The 19233-nt window shown below is 49.3% G+C and overlaps 1 non-coding gene across 1 annotated transcript; it reads right to left on the bottom strand.

Moving 5' to 3' along the window:
* Window positions 1–9464: 9464 nt before the first annotated feature.
* TRNAS-GCU (transfer RNA serine (anticodon GCU)) lies at window positions 9465–9539 on the bottom strand. The gene has a single exon. It is a non-coding gene; the product is annotated as a tRNA-Ser (tRNA).
* Window positions 9540–19233: the final 9694 nt, after the last annotated feature.

Genomic DNA, 19233 nt, shown 5'->3' with positions numbered 1-19233 from the left:
TACGAGTCCACCACTTTTAACCACTACACCACGCTGGCTCCCGGCTAGAAGCACCCTACCCTTCACCTGCCTGGCCTGCCTCTTCTTGCGACCCATTCTGTGCTCCACCTTCCAGCTCTGAAGCTGCCTCTCATTCTTGCCTCCTGGCTGGTACAACCCCCCCCAAAAAAAAATCCCTGGCCCCCTCTCCTCCCGGTACACACTCAGCAGTCCCCTGCCAGTCCCTGACAATGTTCTCAGAGTGGCCAACCAGATGCTTTTGGGAAACCCAAAGCAGAACACGGGTATGAGTGCCCTCTCCCCTCCTGTGGCTTCCAGCAACTGGGATTCAGAAGAATCACTACCTCTGATTGTGGAGGCATCATGACCAGTAGCCATGTTCGAACTTGAAAAGCTTGTGTTTCTCTGCTTGACTCCCCCACTGAAGTCAATGGGACTTTAAAACTTAGGGAAAGAGACCATATAGAACGCTTTTCTTCCTATGGAGCAGGGAAAGCAACTAAATGTTTTTTTTTGGGGGGGGTGTGAAGCACTTGCTCCCTGACCTCCCAAAATTGTTAGCCCCCAAATGGAAAACGAGCGAGGTCCCAACTAAAGAAGAATGGCAACTTAAGTTGACATAATATGCGCAGCTTGCAGACTTAACATTCAATAACAGAACAAAAAGAACACACATTTGGAGAAGATTTTGTTGTTGTTTAGTCGTTTAGTCGTGTCCGACTCTTCGTGACCCCATGGACCATAGCATGCCAGGCACTCCTGTCTTCCACTGCCTCCCGCAGTTTGGTCAAACTCATGTTTGTAGCTTCGAGAACACTGCCCAACCATCTCGTCCTCTGTCGTCCCCTTCTCCTAGGGCCCTCAATCTTTCCCAACATCAGGGTCTTTTCCAGGGAGTCTTCTCTTCTCATGAGGTGACCAAAGTATTGGAGCCTCAGCTTCAGGATCTGTCCTTCCAGTGAGCACTCAGGGCTGATTTCCTTCAGAATGGAGAGGTTTGATCTTCTTGCAGTCTTTTAATTTCGGGACTGCTGTCACCATCTGCAGTGATCATGGAACCCAAGAAAGTAAAATCTCTCACTGCCTCCATTTCTTCCCCTTCTATTTGCCAGGAGGTGATGGGACCAGTGGCCAAGATCTTATTTTTTTTTTATGTTGAGCTTCAGACCATATTTTGCGCTCTCCTCTAGAGAAGATTGGAAAATGTTTATTGAATATATGAGGGGAAACTGTGCACACTCAAAAACATTGGCAGCATTAAGATAAATTCAACAGTGTAAATGAGTTTCGATGGATGTAATAATGGAATACTGAATGGTTTAGTTCATGTAAAATAGGCAGGGATTTATGGTATGCAAAATGAACCATGGAAAGAGAAGAAGGGAAGTCACTGATTTTCTAAAGATGTTTAAATGAGTATTTAAAATTGTAAAACAAAAAAATCTAATAAAAATCATATATACAAAATTAGGCACACCTTGCAAAAAAAAAAAAGGAGAACAGGTTCTGCATTCAAAATGAGTGGCATCTCATAGCAGTGGAAAGCCGGTTGTCTTAGCAAACAGTGGGAGGAGAACACCAGGGGGCGCTCAAACCCTTCACCTTTCACGAAATCTGCAACAAAAAAACCGTTTCTGGAGAAAGAGAGTTTTGCAGAAGGGGCATTGTGAGGGACAGGGGATATCGCGAAGTCCCTCCCCTCCTGAGTTCAAGCCCGTCCCCGAGCAAAGGGGAAAGCAGGGAGAGTTCCGATTCCAGTGGGGAAGCAGGAAGTCGTGTCCGAGGCTTAGGCAAGGTAGAGGAGCCAGGGTCCCAGGTGGGACAGGAAGGGGCAAGTAAGGGGGGAAGACCCATCCCCCCAACTCCAGAATTACGCAGGAAGAGGAGGGGCAAGAGGATGGGTCTGCCAAAGCTTTTGTGTTGGAGAAAGACGCGCCAAAAGCCATTAGGAGGTTCTGAAACCGACTGACAACATCGCTCCGTGTAAATAGCAATGACTTGAGCACTGTAAATACGCAGCACCAATAAAAGAATAAAATGCAGAGCTGCGTAGCGTCGTTACTCTGAAGTAGTCCACTCCGGCCACTGTGACAGCAACCTCCTAAATCATTTTTGGGCTACTTTGGAGTTGCCGGGATGAGCGTGTCAGAGGCGGAGAAGTGGCGGCAGATCGCTGAGCAAGCCCAGCTAGAACTGCAACAGCTGTCGCTGCAGGCGCAGGGAGAATTGAAGGCAGCTAAAGAGGAGACTAAGAAGGTCCAGGACGACCGGCTACAACTTGCGGAACAGGTGAGAGAGCTCCAGGAAAAAGAGCAGCATTTAAGGGCGGTGGCGGTAGACCTCCAAAACAAGCTGGATGCAGAGAAAAACAAGGCGGGAGGGGCACCCCAAGTCCAAGTGCTGCCAGGAAGGAGAGCCGGGACCCTAGTAAGCAAGTTCAATGGAGACCCGAAGGAGTTTCAGGGCTTTGAGACTGAGATTGTGTATGCTCTTGAGCTGCACCACGATGAGTTCCCTGATGATGAGCACAGAGTAGCGTTTATTGTGGAGCACCTTACAGGGGCGGCCAGGGAGTGGCTAAGACCGTTAATTGCAACAAGGAATCCTTGCATGAAGAATGTCAAACTATTTCTAGAAGGTTTGAAAACGATGTATTCGTCCGATAGTCATATGGACCAGACTAAGGAGGAACTTCATAATTTACGCCAAGGAAATATGACAGTTCGCGCGTATTGGGCGAAATTCACCATGCTGGTGCACAGATTGGGGTGGGATCTGGAGTCTGCCCCAATGCAAGCGGCGTTTTACTTGGGGTTGCATGAGGAGGTGAAGGATGAGCTCTCGAGAGGTCCAAAGCCCAGTAATATGGATCAACTGAGCAAAGCGGCTCTGGCGGTGGGGGTGAGGCAGGAATCCAGATGGAGCGACAAGCAAGCAACGCGCGCAAAGCGGGCTTGGTTCCCACGGTCGCAGGAGAAGCCACTCCCTCAACAACCCTTTCAAGCCACGCCTGGGGCCAGTCAGGACCAGGAACCCATGCAGATTGATAGCGCGCGCGCGCGGGCTTTTCAAACCCCAGCGGCGCCAAGACGCAAGGAGGGAAGGGGTGGGAATTGCTTTCTCTGCAACTCCCCCCAGCATCTCGTCAGAGACTGCCCACATCGCAGGGAGTGGCAAGGAAAGGCGGGAACGGTTGTGCCCTCCCCCACTGACGCAGCACCACAGCAGGGAAACGGGAAAGCCTGGCTGCAGGAGACAAGGGGCGGCAGCCAGGCACAGTCAGCAGACAACAGCCCCAGCCCACCCACCCGCACAGAGAGGAGCAGAGCCAGCCCACCCCTCCCAGAGCAGGAGTGGTTCTAGAAGTGACGCTCACGCTCCCAAATGGCTATCCATTGACGGTCCTCGCCCTAATTGACAGTGGTGCCTCAGCCAACTTCTTCTCGAGAAACTTTGCAGAAGAGCACCAGATCCAGCTTCTGCAGCTGGATTTTCCTCTGCACGTGGCAACCATTGACGGCAGAGAGCTGCTGGGAGGGGCCATCACTCATCAAACCCCCCCCATGAGAATGACGGTTGGAAGGCACTCAGAGACACTGGCATTCAACGTCACCACCATCTCAGACCCCCCAATCGTTTTGGGCATGAGCTGGCTGGCGCGCCACGACCCCTCCATAAGTTGGCATCAGAGATGCATCACTTTTGGATCGGACTTTTGCCTGGAACATTGCATGCAGCACCAACCAGGGGAGGGGCCTCCGATAGCCACGGTGGCCACCATGCACGTCAAAGGGGGTGAGGCGATACCCAAACCATACTGGGACCTGCAGGAGGTCTTCAGTGAAGCGGAGTCCGACCACCTGCCCCCACACAGGCCTTTTGACTGCCAGATCAACCTGGTGCCTGGGGCAACTATACCCCCAGCCAAGCTGTACGCCATGTCAGACCAGGAACTGGAGGATCTGCGCGCTTTTATCGACAAGAACCTCAAGCGGGGGTTCATCAGAGAAAGCAAGGCAGCAGGGGGCAGCCCGGTCTTCTGGGTGGACAAGAAAGACACGCAACAGCGCCGTCTTGTGGTGGATTTTAGACGGCTGAATTCGGTGACAGAGCCAGTGGCTTTCCCCATGCCCAGAGTGGATGATCTCCTGACAGCGGCACGCAGAGGCAAGATTTTCACCAAGCTAGACCTGAGGGGGGCGTACAACTTGATCAGGATCCGGGAAGGCGATGAGTGGAAAACCACGATGTTCACGCCTCTGGGCTCTTTTGAATATCTGGTGATGCCCTTCGGGTTGCAAGGGGGCTCAGCATGCTTCCAGGCCTTCATGCACCACGTCCTGGGGTCCCTACTCTTCAGGAAATGCTTGGTCTTTCTGGATGACATCCTTATTTACTCCAACGACCCAGTGCAGCACGTGAAGGACGTCAGGGAGGTGTTACAGCGCCTGAAGGAGAACCACCTGTATGTGAAGCTGGAGAAGTGCAAGTTTCACACCAAGGAGGTGGACTTCCTGGGCTACAAGCTGTCAGACAAGGGGCTGGCAATGGACAAGGACAAGGTGCAGACCATCCTGGACTGGCACAGCCCCAGGACGCGCAAAGATGCCCAACGCCTACTAGGCTTTGCCAACTTCTACAGGAAGTTCATCAAGAACTTCTCTCGAGTTACGGCTCCCATCACTGACTGCCTGAGAGGCAAGCAGAAGTTCAGGTGGACACCAGAGGCGCAAGCAGCGTTCGAAAGCCTCAAGAGGGTGTTCGCCTCAGACCAGAACCTGTTCCACGTGGTTCAGGACGCGCCCCTACGCATTGAAACAGATGCTTCTGATAAGGCTGTGGGCGCCATTTTGTTGCAACTGGACGCCAACAGAGAGTGGAGACCCTGTGCCTTCTTCTCCAGGAAGTTGACCCAGCCCGAGCGAAACTACACAGTTTTTGATCGGGAACTTCTTGCGATCCACGCGGCGTTCCAGCACTGGAGACACTTCCTGGTGGGCGCCAAGCACCCCATCCAGGTGTGCACAGACCACAAGAACCTGGAGTTCTGGAGAACTGCCAGGGTGCTCAACCAGCGGCAGATACGGTGGGCGGAGTTCTTCTCGAACTTCAACTTCTCCATACACTACATCCCAGGAGAGCAGAATGTCAGGGCGGATGCCCTCTCCCGCAAGCCAGAGTACATGGAGGAGGAGGCGCCACCAGCCCCAAGGCACATTTTCCCCCCGTCGGCATGGTCCTGCGGAGCAGCAGTGGTGAGCGAGGCAGAACTCACAGCACTGACGGCAGCGGATGAATTTGCCAACCGCATCTTCAGAGAACTGAGAGGGGGGAGGGAGCAGGCAAAAGACTTTGCAGAACGCAGAGGGCTGCTTTTCTACAAGGGTGCGCTGTACCTACCCACCACCCAGCTTCGACGTACGGTCCTCAAGCAGATGCACGACAACCCTACAGCGGGGCATTTTGGAAGGGACAAGACCACTCACCTAGTCATGAGACACTTCTGGTGGCCAGGGGTGAGGGAAGATGTTCGAGACTATGTAAGGGGCTGTACCACCTGCCAGCGGGCGAAGGTGGTCAGAGCAGCGCCACCAGGGTTGCTGGAGCCCTTAGCCACACCACACAGGCCGTGGGAAGTGGTGTCCATGGACTTCATCACAGATCTGCCTTCGTCCAGGGGTAAGACTGCAGTGTTGGTGGTGGTGGACCTCATGTCCAAAATGTGTCACTTTATACCGTGTGCCAGGGCAGTCTCGGCAGAAGAGACAGCCAAACTGTTTGTTGATCACATTTTCAGACTGCATGGATTACCTTTAAGGGTTATTTCGGATCGTGGCCGCCAATTTGTTTCCAGGTTCTGGCGGCGGCTCATGAACCTCCTGCAGGTGGAGGTCAGCTTGTCGACGGCTAGACACCCGCAGACCAACGGACAAGCGGAGAGGGTCAACGCCATTCTGCAGCAGTACCTGAGATGCTACGTCAGCCAGCGGCAAACGGACTGGGTGGATCGCTTGCCACTAGCAGAATTTGCCTACAACAATGCAGTGCACGTCTCCACAGGGGTGTCGCCCTTTAAGGCCAATTACGGGCGCGACCTCAGATCTTTCCCAGAGAGGGAGAGGGAGGAGGAGGAGGAGGGCCCACAGGCTGAGGATTGGGCAGAGGAACTGGAGACGGTGCACCAGCAGCTCAGAGAACACTTGGAGAGGGCCAAGGAAGCGTACAAAAAGGGGGCAGATCGCCACAGGCGACAAGGGGAGGTCATCAGGGTGGGGGACAAGGTGTGGTTGTCCTCGGAGGGCCTTCCCACCAGAGGGAGGTGCAAAAAGCTGGCACCCAAATGGCTGGGCCCCTTCACGGTCACGCAACAGGTCAACCCGGTGGCATACAGGCTGGCACTGCCAGAGGACATGAGGGTGCATCCAGTGTTTCATAGATCGCTGCTGTCGCCGTACAGGGAAAGCAGCAGGCTCAGAGACAGCGAACAAACCCCCGAGGGAGGGGGGGAGAGGGAAAGCAGGGAGCAACTCAATGAGGCCACGGCCATCCTGGATTCAAGGTGGGGGGTGGGGGGCCTGGAGTACCTCATGGCATGGGAGGATGCTCCACCGTCCCAGAATGAATGGGTTCCCGCCACTCAGATACAGGAGGAATTCTTGGTGGAAGAATTTCACGCCCTCTTTCCCCACAGACCCAAGCCCTGGCACATGGAAAGGGAGGGGGAGGAGGAGGAGGCACGGGAGAACAGCTCACCATGGCGCTGGGAAGCGGAGTTTGAGGAACCAGAGGATGAGGTATGGGTGTCGCCAAGATCCACCCAGTCAGAGGAAGGAGCAGATTGGCAAAACATTTTTACCCCCACCAGCTCTGACGCCACGGACTTTTTGGGATTCCCGTCCTCCCAGGCGGAAGGGGGGGGCTCGCAGGACTGGGGGGAGGTGTTCACACCAACGGGCTCGGAGAGCACCGAGTTTTTAGGCTTCCAGTCGTCACCGACACATGGGGGGGGCCTGGGGAGGGGTGAAGGAGAGCTTGGGAGGGGGGTGGATGTGAGGGACAGGGGATATCGCGAAGTCCCTCCCCTCCTGAGTTCAAGCCCGTCCCCGAGCAAAGGGGAAAGCAGGGAGAGTTCCGATTCCAGTGGGGAAGCAGGAAGTCGTGTCCGAGGCTTAGGCAAGGTAGAGGAGCCAGGGTCCCAGGTGGGACAGGAAGGGGCAAGTAAGGGGGGAAGACCCATCCCCCCAACTCCAGAATTACGCAGGAAGAGGAGGGGCAAGAGGATGGGTCTGCCAAAGCTTTTGTGTTGGAGAAAGACGCGCCAAAAGCCATTAGGAGGTTCTGAAACCGACTGACAACATCGCTCCGTGTAAATAGCAATGACTTGAGCACTGTAAATACGCAGCACCAATAAAAGAATAAAATGCAGAGCTGCGTAGCGTCGTTACTCTGAAGTAGTCCACTCCGGCCACTGTGACAGGCATTATAAATGTTTCGATGTTAGTGTTTATTGCTGTTATGTTGTACACCGCATAGAGGTTTTTAAAATATCAAGCAGCGGGGGTACAGACTGCAGTGGCAGCCAGGACAATAAACCAGAAAACATCACGTCTTCTACTGGATTAGAAATACAGGTCTTCTAGTGGTGCTGGTGGGTTAAGGTTCATAATAATAAAACGAGGCAGGAAATATCTTATCACATTGATGTTTTAATTGCAAAATCAAGTTGGGAAGCTGCAAAACAAACACTAGGCTAGGTTTGGTGAAATGCACAGGGGGCTCGAATGATTCTGCAGCAGGAGAAAAATGAGTCTTGCTACTGAGAATTTGCAAATTTGCAGTATTAAATATGGCTTGGTGCTTCCTCCACCCCCCTTCTCTTGCAAGAAAACCACAGAGGCCATCCTTCATTCAAGAACTGGCAACGGGGTCAAAGAGTCAGTATCAGAGGCTTTGAACAGGGAGAATGATGTGTTTTAAGCCTCTGCACAGCTATGAAGCTCACCGGGCGACCTTTAGATAGTATCTCAGTCGAAGCTACCTCACAGGGCTGTTGAGAAGATGCAATGCTGGGGTGTGGAAGGACAGGCCCAGGGGCCAACTGGCCTTCTGAACTTCCCCCAGGACATAGCCCTACTGGGCTCATTTTGCCTGGCTGGAATGAGTCCTTGGACTCTGATTGTGCCTCTTTTTTGCCCGGATGAAAGATAGAGAAAGAATGCATGTGTGCAGAATCCAGCTTCTGTACAAAGGCAAAATGTACATTTGTTGCTCCACGCACCTTTGCCTCTGGCCCCAACCGTCACTGCCATGTGGCCCTCGGGAGTTTGCTTCAGAGGGCAATGCGGCCCTCAGGCTAGGAAAAAAAGCTCCACTCTTGGTGTAATGGAATAAGCTCATGTATTCAGTGACCACAGAAGCCCACATTTTGGCCCTGCCTCCAAATATCAACATTTTCCAGGGTCCCCTATCCTTCTGTATGTTAACCCCATATTTTGCCACCAGGGGGTGCACTTGGATTAACCCCTCGCCATGCAAACTAGCTGCGCTCTAAAGCAAAGCCTTGACCCAGTGTCAGAGTCGCCCACAATTAGCTGGCCACTGGGCAGGCTGCCCCAAAAGGCAGCCGTGCCACAGGCCGGCCTGGTTGAGTGAATCACCCTTCAGCGGCTGCTTTTGGCTCCCGGAAAGGAATACGCTCCCGGAATAAGGGGAAGAGCAGCAGCGTCAGCGCCAGCCTTTGAGACCAGGGAGCTGTCCACAGAAAGCCTTTCGGTTGGTGGTGCTGAAATCAGACCAGGGTTTTCTTAGCTCAGGCATCCCCAAACTTCGGCCCTCCAGATGTTTTTGGCCTACAGCTCCCATGATCCCTAGCTAACAGGACGAGTGGTCAGGGAAGATGGGGATTGTAGTCCAAAACATCTGGAGGGCCGAAGTTTGGGGGTGCCTGTTTAGCTCATGACAGATCAACGCGTCAATGCATGAAGCAGGGGTGGGGGAGGGGTAGTGAGTTTGGAGCTGGAATCACTGAGGCCTCGAGTCCAAGCAATGCACGCTCTTATGAATGGGGCAGTAGCTTGTGCAATGAGACCCATTCATCCAGGGTTGTCTTGGACCACAGTTCCGGCTTGTAGAGGCTACACTAACATGCTCCGTTTGGGGTCTCGGTCTTCAGCCATTGTTTTGACGGGAGAACTGTTTTCTGACTGCATCGTAGGGGGTTGGGCTAGAATAGATGACCCTGTGGTAACTCTACCATTCTACAATTCTGTGACTACTCAAATGCCAGCTGAGAGGACATTCTACGGGGCGTCTTGCTTAACCCATGATGCTTCCTACCGTAGATAAGCACTTCAGAAGGGACAAATCTTTTAAGCTTGTGTGGGATGAGCCCTGTCTCATAGACTTGCAAAGTTGGGAGGGACCACGAGGGTCATCTAGTCCAACCCCCTGCAATGCAGGAATCTTTTCGCCAATGTGGGGCTCGAACCCACGTCCCTGAGATTAGCAGTCTCATGCTCTACCAACAGAGCTATCCTGAATGGCCATGATAACCAACCAACCAATTAATTAAATTCATAACCACCACCACCACCCAGGCCTCCAAGGAGGTCTTAGCAGCATACATTTGCACATTGCTATTCCAGATCTTAACCACTTTGAAGTTATTGCTTTTGGGGAGGAAGGCATTTGATCAGGATGGGCTATGTGGCATATGTCCTATTGGCTGCCATATGTCCCGGACATTATGAGAATTTCAAAGGTGGAATTGATGACCCGGGGGGGGATTTCTGAAAGGTGGCGCTTTGTCCTGGATCTTTTGGGTTTGCTCAACAATTTGGGGGTCTTCCTTTAAAAAGCTCAACAACTCTCGGGGTGTCCTGAGCATGAGCTGTTCCCTACAACTGGGGTCAACAGTGGGTGTGGGATTGCTCATTCCGATTCTCTCTTGGGTCCACTCTTCCTCCAACATAATTTGGCTTTCCTTTGCTGAGAGAAAAAGGTACAAAGAATCAAAGAAGCGAAACTGCCTTGCTAGACTTGAATGATGTTATAAATACACCAAAAAGGCTGTAGCTTTGGGTCTGTTACTTCAGCGGAGGCTGATCCTTTAGGGCAAAAGAGGCCACCCTATCAACCCCACTCTGTCCTCAGCCTGCCCCCATCTTGCCTGCCTCCTTATCTGCGACTAGTCAAGGAGGAGGCCTTGGCTGTGCATCTCAGTCTTCCCCTTGAAGAACTCACCAGGAAGGAGGAAGATGGGGACAAAATTAGAGTAAGTTGGCTCTGCTTGTCACTGGCTCTCTGGCTCCACCTGCTGTTGGCCTCCCGGCCTTTCACCCCATTGGTCCCAATGGGTACCCACTCACCACTGTGTTATATTTCTGTGGCTAAGAAATGTTATGCTATGTGTTTGGGTGGCTGCGTAAAATTGCCACGGCACATCTCTCTCTCCAGGCATCTGATGTAGTGGCCTCTATGTTGCGAAAACCAACGCTGCGGTTAGTCTATTAGCCTTTGAGTCTGTTGGTTTCACTCCAAGGAAACATATTTTTGGACAACTAGGTGCCCAGCAGCACTGGGTTGAGTTGAGCTAAAACCTTGGTTCCGATTCCACTCCTTTGTGAGTAAATCCCCACCCACCCTGAGCCTTCAAAGCGAGTCCAATTCGGTGTTCGATTACATAAGCATAAGACTGCAACCAAGATAGGAAAATGTATTTGCATACCATTTATACATCCCTTTAAAGGTACCGTAAGGTGTTGCACTGGTGATGAAAATTTGTCCTGGAGAAAAACCAATTCCTTATCATGTTCTTTGGAGGGAAGGAGAATGCCCCTCCCGCTTCATCACCAAGCAGAAAATGAAAATAAAAACAGAACGCTGGTAGCTGTGTGGTCAGCCAGGGGGCCGCCCCCAACCCCCCCGCCTCCCCCAAAGCCCTTTTCCTGGTGTCTGATGTTTCTGCTCTGCTATAATGTGATTTAAAATGTTGGATGACTGTTCTGTGATGGATGGGATCTTAATTGCTTCTTAATAGGGTTTAAATGCATTGTGATACATTTGAAGAGAAGGGAAGGGAGAAGGAGCAAGGACTTTGCAGAAAGGGTGCGCTTTGGGAATATTTATGTGCACAGTCAATACAAAGGAAACATTATTTATATGTGAGTACACCTGCACACACATTATACAGTGCTATTTTTCTAGAAAAGGAAGTGCCAGAACTCACCATGAATGCCTTCCTTGTTCTCTTATAATGGCACTGGCGCCCACCTGAGAAACGCCAGAACTGAGTTCCTGTGAATTCTGACTAAAAAAAACCCAGTGTGGAGATGGAATGGGCACACAGACTGCGCTAGGCTGTCTGTGATAGGCTGCTATGTGGACTACAACTCCCATCAGCCATAGGGAGTTTACCATGCTGCTTTGGTGCTGATGAGAGGTGCACTCCAAAATGTCCAGTACGTTTCCGAGCACAATTCAAAGTGCTGGTTCTGACCTTTAAAGCCCTAAATGGCCTCGGTCCAGTATACCTGAAGGAGCGTCTCCACCTCCATCATTCTGCCCGGACACTGAGGTCCAGCACTGGGGGCCTTCTGGCAGTTCCCTCATTGCGAGAAGCCAAGTTGCAGGGAACTAGGCGGAGGGCCTTCTCGGTAGTGGCGCCCGCCCTGTGGAACGCCCTCCCAACAGATGTCAAAGAGGAAAACAACTACCAGACTTTTAGAAGACATCTGAAGGCAGCCGTGTTCAGGGAGGCTTTTAATGTTTAATAGATTACTGTGTTTTATTTTTCTGTTGGAAGCCGGCCAGAGTGGCTGGGGAAACCCAGCCAGATGGGCGGGGTATAAAATAATAATAATAATAATAATAATAATAATAATAATAATAATAATAATAATGTCTGCAGGGCACCAGGTTCCTGAAGGCTGGCTTAGTGCATGAGCTATGAACCATCTCAAATTTCACCTCCACCAAGAATTCATTAGGTGGCACTAAGACACAATTTGCTTTCAAGTCTTTGTATCTTCTCCCACTATCTGCAAACTCCAGCAGAGGGGAAGAGTTTTTTTGTTTTGTTTTTAATTGTCCCATAAAACGTGGTTTCCATTGTTTAAAAACCAAAACCACTGCTTATGTGCGACAATGTTTGTTTTTTGTTTGATTTTTCCAATACAGTAAAATTGACAGCTAAGAGCAACTATTTAAAACAGCCAAAAAATAATTGAAACCAACGCTAAGCTAAAGACAGATTCAATCATAGAATCATAGAATCATAGAATCATAGAGTTGGAAGAGACCACAAGGGCCATCCAGTCCAACCCCCTGCCAAGCAGGAAACACCATCAAAGCATTCCTGACAGATGGCTGTCAAGCCTCTGCTTAAAGACCTCCAAAGAAGGAGACTCCACCACACTCCTTGGCAGCAAATTCCACTGCCGAACAGCTCTTACTGTCAGGAAGTTCTTCCTAATGTTTAGGTGGAATCTTCTTTCTTGTAGTTTGAATCCGTTGCTCCGTGTCCGCTTCTCTGGAGCAGCAGAAAACAACCTTTCTCCCTCCTCTATATGACATCCTTTTATATATTTGAACATGGTTATCATATCACCCCTTAACCTTCTCTTCTCCAGGCTAAACATACCCAGCTCCCTAAGCCGTTCCTCATAAGGCATCGTTTCCAGGCCTTTGACCATTTTGGTTGCCCTCTTCTGGACACGTTCCAGCTTATCAGTATCCTTCTTGAACTGTGGTGTCCAGAACTGGACACAGTACTCCAGGAGAGGTCTGACCAGAGCAGAATACAGTGGTACTATTACTTCCCTTGATCTAGATGCTATACTCCTATTGATGCAGCCCAGAATTGCATTGGCTTTTTTAGCTGCTGCATCACACTGCTGACTCATGTAAAGTTTGTGGTCTACCAAGACTCCTAGATCCTTTTCACATGTACTGCTCTCAAGCCAGGTGTCTCCCATCCTGTATTTGTGCCTTTCATTTTTTTTGCCCAAGTGTAGTACTTTACATATCTCCTTGTTAAAATTCATCTTGTTTGCTTTGGCCCAGTTGTCTAATCTGTTAAGGTCATTCTGAAGTGTGATCCTGTCCTCTGGGGTGTTAGCCACCCCTCCCAATTTGGTGTCATCTGCAAACTTGCTCAGGATGCCCTCAAGCCCATCATCCAAGTCATTGATAAAGATGTTGAACAAGACTGGGCCCAAGACAGAACCCTGTGGCACCCCACTAGTCACTACTCTCCAGGATGAGGAGGAGCCATTGATGAGCACCCTTTGGGTTCGGTCAGTAAGCCAGTTACAAATCCACTGAATGGTAGCATTGTCTAGCCCACATTTTACCTGCTTCTTTACAAGAATATCATGGGGCACCTTGTCAAAGGCCTTGCTGAAATCAAGATAGGCTACATCCACAGCGTTCCCTTCATCTACCAGGCTTGTAATTCTGTCAAAAAATGAGATCAGATTAGTCTGACATGACTTATTTTTCAGGAACCCATGCTGACTTTTAGTGATCACAATCGCATGTCATCGTTCCACATACCTGGGTAAACTTGCCTAACCAAAAATGTTTTTGGCTGGTGCCGAAAAGAGTTCGGTGAAGGCGCCAGCCTGATGTCAATCGGCAGGGAGTTCCAAAGTGCATGTGCTGCCACACTAAAATATTAATATACACATGCCTGGAAGATGTGAGGATGGCCGCTAACTATAGCTGCCAAGTTTTCCCTTTTCTCGCGAGGAAGCCTATTCAGCATAAGGGAAAATCCCTTTAAAAAAGGGATAACTTGGTAGCTATGCCGCTAACCTGCAAGGCTTTAAAAGGTGATTAGACAAATTCCTGGAGGAGGAGAACTCTCTCACTGGCTTTCAGCCTATGGGCTAAGTGGAGCCTCCATCTAGAGAGGCAGTCTAGCTTTGACTATCAGGTACTGGGGCGCAGGAGAAGCAGGAGGCTACCACATTCACGGCTTGCACAGGCACGCAAGAAGCTGCCTTATGCATCATTGGTCCATCTAGCTCAGGACGGTCAACACTGACTGGCAGCAGCTCTGCAGGGTTTTGGATGCTGGCCTGGAGATGCCAGGGTTTGAACCCAGGACATTCTGCAAGCATAGCAAATGCTCCGGCAGGCCTCGGCGGTCTGGTCCAACAGGGCTTTTCCGACGTCTTTATGACCATCACATCCAGGCAGCACATGAATGGGTGTCTGTTAATCAATACATGTGACGTTGCCAGGCCACCAACTCCAGTTGTGCCATCTCTGACTGGCAGCTCTCCAAGATCTTAGGCAGTCTTCTTCAACCTGGAGCCAAGTGCTGGCTGGGATTGGAACCGTCAGGGATGCTTTAGCTGAGATTCCTGCGTTGTAGCTGGTTGGATAATTCTATGATTCTAACATCTGGAGCACATCAGGCTGGGGAAGGCATACCCTCCAACATTTCTCCGATGAAGATAGGGGTGTCCCATTCCATAATAATAATAACAACGATTTCATTATTTATACCCTGCCCATCTGACTGGGTTGCCCCAGGCACTCTAGGCAGCTACCAACATATATAAAAACATAATAAAACTATACAGGGCTGCCTTCAGATGTCTTCTGAAGATTGTGTAGTTATTTATCTCCTTGGCTCGGGCGTCGCATAACTCCATACCCTCCAACGTTTCTCCGATGAAAATAGAGACATCCTAAGGAAAAGCAGGATGTCCCAGGAGCAAATCAGAAACCAGGACGGCTTCTGTAAATCTGAGGCTGTCCCTGGAAAATAGGGAGATTTTTGGGGGGTGGGTGGGTCTGGGAAGGCTGGTTTTGTCTTAGGCAAAGATCTTCTCACAAATCTTTGTTTTCATTTTTCAGAACAGATTTTATTGAATAAATCAAGCAAATCAGTACAACAGGAACACTAGAAGTACAAAACAGCTATGCAATATACCCAAGAAAGACTTAATATTAGGTTGGTAGAGCACTCAAGACCTTTAGGAAACTCAGTTTCATGCTGTGCAGAGGGAGTCCTCTGTGTGTCTGCATCTAAGATAAAATCCCCACCAAGCAGCATAGAATTTTTTTCAGGGCCCTCCAAGCTTTTGGCAACACGAAATTTATGAGTTTTGTTTTTTAGCTCATGCTAAACTGCGGGAGGCAGTGGAAGACAGGAGTGCCTGGCGTGCTCTGGTCCACGGGGTCACGGAGAGTCCGACACGACTAAACGACTAAACAACAACAAAACTCCATATATTTTCATACTGAAGGTGAAAGTTGCAAATCCTGCAAGGTTTTTCATTGGGGGGCAATTTGGCTTCTGGCAGCTCCTAACGTCATTGTCAAGAGTTCATGGGAGCTGAAGCTTTTCAATTTGTCAACCCACAGATTTTTTTAAAATACTTTTTATTAAATATTCCAATTAAAACACAATTCAGTTATTTCAATTATATCCAATTATACACATGCATATCAATTAAGCCAAATATTATGCCAAATCATAAAAAAAAAAAAATAAGGCTTCGCATGCTTCAATGTCTGGGGGTTCCAGATAACTGTTCGCACTGCCATCCTAATCCTGATATCAAAATCTTGCTACAGATTTAGTAAACAAAGCTGCGCTAAAGGAGGACTGGGACGCTTGAGTATTTTGCTCATTTCCTGACAAACACTCGTCCAGAATTTGGGCAGATCTTCTCACGAATCTGAGATCCTTTTATAACTGGGGTCGGGTGGGGATCGAGCCCACGAACTTGGCCATGCAGTCCTCTGCCATTGACTTCCAGGCCTTCCCAGAGGCAATAATAAATGAAGCAATACATGAGATGGGAAGGTTCATTCATACGGGAGTTTCTTGAATGCTTTTCACCCCCAATATGTAGCAAAACCTAAACACTGATTTATCCAGCGCTCCTTTGCCTCTCCCCTTCTTCCTCTCACCTCTTCCTGGCTTAGCCTGCGATCCTAACCCCACTTACCTGGAAGTAAGCCCCCCTGAATTCAATTGGACTTACGGTGGCATAGGGATGGTTAGGATTGTGCCGCTAGCTGCCTCTTCCACGGCTGAACTTCTGGGGCGAGGTAGAAATTTCTGTTGCTAGACAGAGAGATGTGCATATCAATCATTATTTACCATCATCTTAGCAGTAATGGGAGGGGGGAATCTGAGGCCATAGTTTGCACTTCCGTGGGGCAACTACACACACACACACACACACACACACACACAAACAATTAATACATATGCCTGTTAGAGACAAGAGCCAGAAATGGTGAAAAGGATTATCATAAATTCATTAGGCCAGCTTCCCAAATCCCAACATGTTAACAGTGGGACAATCAATTTTCAACGGCTGACCCATACAGGAACAGCAAGACATGGGGAAATGTGATTTTTTTTATTAGTTAAAACTGTAAACAAAATAACAGAGGCCTCCTCCTCTCCATCTGCAAAAGGTACTGAGAAAATATCCCTATGAGATCTCGGGATCCAGTTGAATGAGAAACGTATTTCGAGCCCTGCAAGAAATCTTGGTTCCCATTTTGTTTTAGCATCCCCCGCTCCCCTGCAGCAGACCTCACAGTGTGGGTGAAAGGGAGAATGCATGATTAGATGAGCATTTAGCCATGTGCCTTCAGCTCTGGAGCCAAGCTCTGCCACCTCCACCTTCCTCCTTGGGTGATTCAGATCTTGCAACGTCCTCTAATCAGGTGCAAGGAGGTTTTCCTGGGGAGATCTGGAATGGGCTCTGACTTGAGGCTGATCCCCCTATATGCCCCACACTCAATAAACTCCTGAGATCCACCTTTTGGCCACCCCTGCAGATACCTAGCAAACACAGCAAAACAGACATGAATCATTTGAGTTGTGAATTTAGACTCTGCATGATCTGAGTTTGGGTTGCTGTTTTTATTTTTTTCATTAATGGCTCTTTTTTACTTTATTGTGCCTTTTTACTTTATTTTAGATACTGTTTGTTGATCAAAACGGGTGGTTTTTGGTTTGTAAACCCTTTCTTTCCTCTCCCGTCTCTGCTGTTTTGGTAGCTCTTTGGGGCGGAGACCTACATTTGTTTATTCCTCTGCAAAGTGCCATAGACACAAATGCCACTAAATTACTAAGACCAATGCCAGCCATGTCAAAATCTTGAGGATATGCATTGCATGGAAATAAATAAGCAGGTGGCAGTAGGCTTCTGAAGGGGGTGTGTGCGTCAAATTAAGTCACCCCACTTTGCATCCCTTTTAGACTTGGCTAACTTGCAGCTCAGCCCCTAAGTATGTTTGTTTGGAAATGTCTCTCGTTGAGGTGAATGCAGTGCTTTTTTCTGGGGGGGGGCACAGGGGTACGCATACCCCTAAACATTTTGTGAATCTAAGTTTGGCCTCACTGAAGGGCAGCATTTCAATATAAGTAGGAAAATGAGAGTACCCTTAAACATTTTAATAGAAAAAAAGCACTAGCTGAATGGGACTTCTAAGATCGGAAAAGCATGCCTAGGCTGTCTTTGCAAGGTGGCCTTAAAAAGAATTGCTTTCCCCCCTTTAAAAGAATTCCTGTGGGATGGAGGCAAGAGAACAGTGAGTTATGAGGCCGCCAAATATAGGTTTCATTGCCATTTTTATGGTCGCCTTGCTGTGGATGCTCGTTCCTTGATGCTGAGATTAATGGGTTTTCGGGAAATGGTAAGGGTTTTTGTTCAGCACGCTACCTGGAAAGCAGAATGGTCAGGATAAATTTCCCCATGAACGAAGAACAGGGTGGAGGAGAGAAAAAATATAGGCCCCAGATTTGTGGTGCAGTCCCCAAACCACTTAAACCGCTTTATATGAATAATACAATATTTCAGATAGAAGTGGAATCCTCTCGCCGCTTTGGCGCAGGACAAACAAATCTGGGGAAATGAATGAACCGAGTTGAAATGAATGGGGCTGGCTTTAGGATCAAGGGCCCTGCTAGGCTGCAACACACCAGCCTATGTTCAGGAGCGCTGCTTACGCACTGAATTAATGTGAGGGCTTTCCACATCACAGCTTGACCCTGAATCTATTTTCTTGGGGTGCCAGTGGGATGCAGGGTCCAGCCTTGCACCCGTCCAACATGCTGCAGGTTTCTGTCCCTTCCTGCGCTGGACACCGACTTCGGCTTGGATGCCCATTCAGATGAGCCACTCAGCTCACAAGCGGACAGATGGCATCTTAAAAGGATCTGTCACTCCGTGGGATCTTTGGAAAGCAGCTTAGTGGGGCAGCATCTCCCATGCACCCAGAAGGCCCCAATGGCATCTCCAGGTAGGGCGGGGAAAGACTCCCTGCCTGAAACTCTGGAGAGCTGCTGCCAGCCAGTGTCAACAGCACTGGGCCAGGTGAACCATTGACCACAGCTTCCTGTGTTCTAGGATCCCTGCTTTCGTAAGCAGAAATTGCCCATTCCGATCTACACCTAACTGAGAAGGGGTGGCAGTCTGCTCTAAAGTTCAGTGCATTTAGAGGTTCCAAAAGAGATGGTTACGTTGTTTGCGTATGCTTCTATCACAGCCAGAATCCCGTATCCGCAGAAATGGAAAGGCGAAGGCGTCCTAACGAAAGAAGTATTGGTTTTAAAGGTCAACAGCTACACGGAGATGCCCAGGTGGGCAGCAAAAATAAGAGATCAGACAGAGGAGAACTTTGTCGAAGAGTGGAGGTCCTTTGGGGGCTATTGGGAGAAAAAACTACAGTGTAGCCAAATAAAATTGCAAGCAGGAGTTGAATAATAGGCAAGGGAAAGAGAATAAATAAATGATAACATGAGTTATAGACAGATCGTGAAGCTGAGGCTCCAATACTTTGGCCACCTCATGAGAAGAGAAGAATCCTTGGAAAAGACCCTGATGTTGGGAAAGATTGAGGGCACTAGGAGAAGGGGACGACAGAGGACGAGATGGTTGGACAGTGTTCTCGAAGCTACAAACATGAGTTTGACCAAACTGCAGGAGGCAGTGGAAGACAGGAGTGCCTGGCGTGTTCTGGTCCATGGGGTCACGAAGAGTCGGACACGACTAAACAACAACAACAACATGAGTTATAGAAAATAAATGGCAGTTATGGCAGCAGATAAAGGAAGGCAACAGGAACATCACCGATTTAAGGTTAGGAAGTCAACATGTCATAAGTTATTCTGTTGAAAGTGAAAAGAATAATGTCACATTTTGTGTAAAAAAAAAACTAATAAAATTATTTTAAAAGAAATAAAGTTTCTTG

The sequence above is a fragment of the Zootoca vivipara genome, chromosome 3, assembly GCF_965207765.1.
Source record: "Zootoca vivipara chromosome 3, rZooViv2.hap1.1, whole genome shotgun sequence".
Taxonomy (NCBI): Eukaryota; Metazoa; Chordata; class Lepidosauria; order Squamata; family Lacertidae; genus Zootoca; species Zootoca vivipara.
This window is presented reverse-complemented; position numbering and strand designations above follow the sequence as displayed.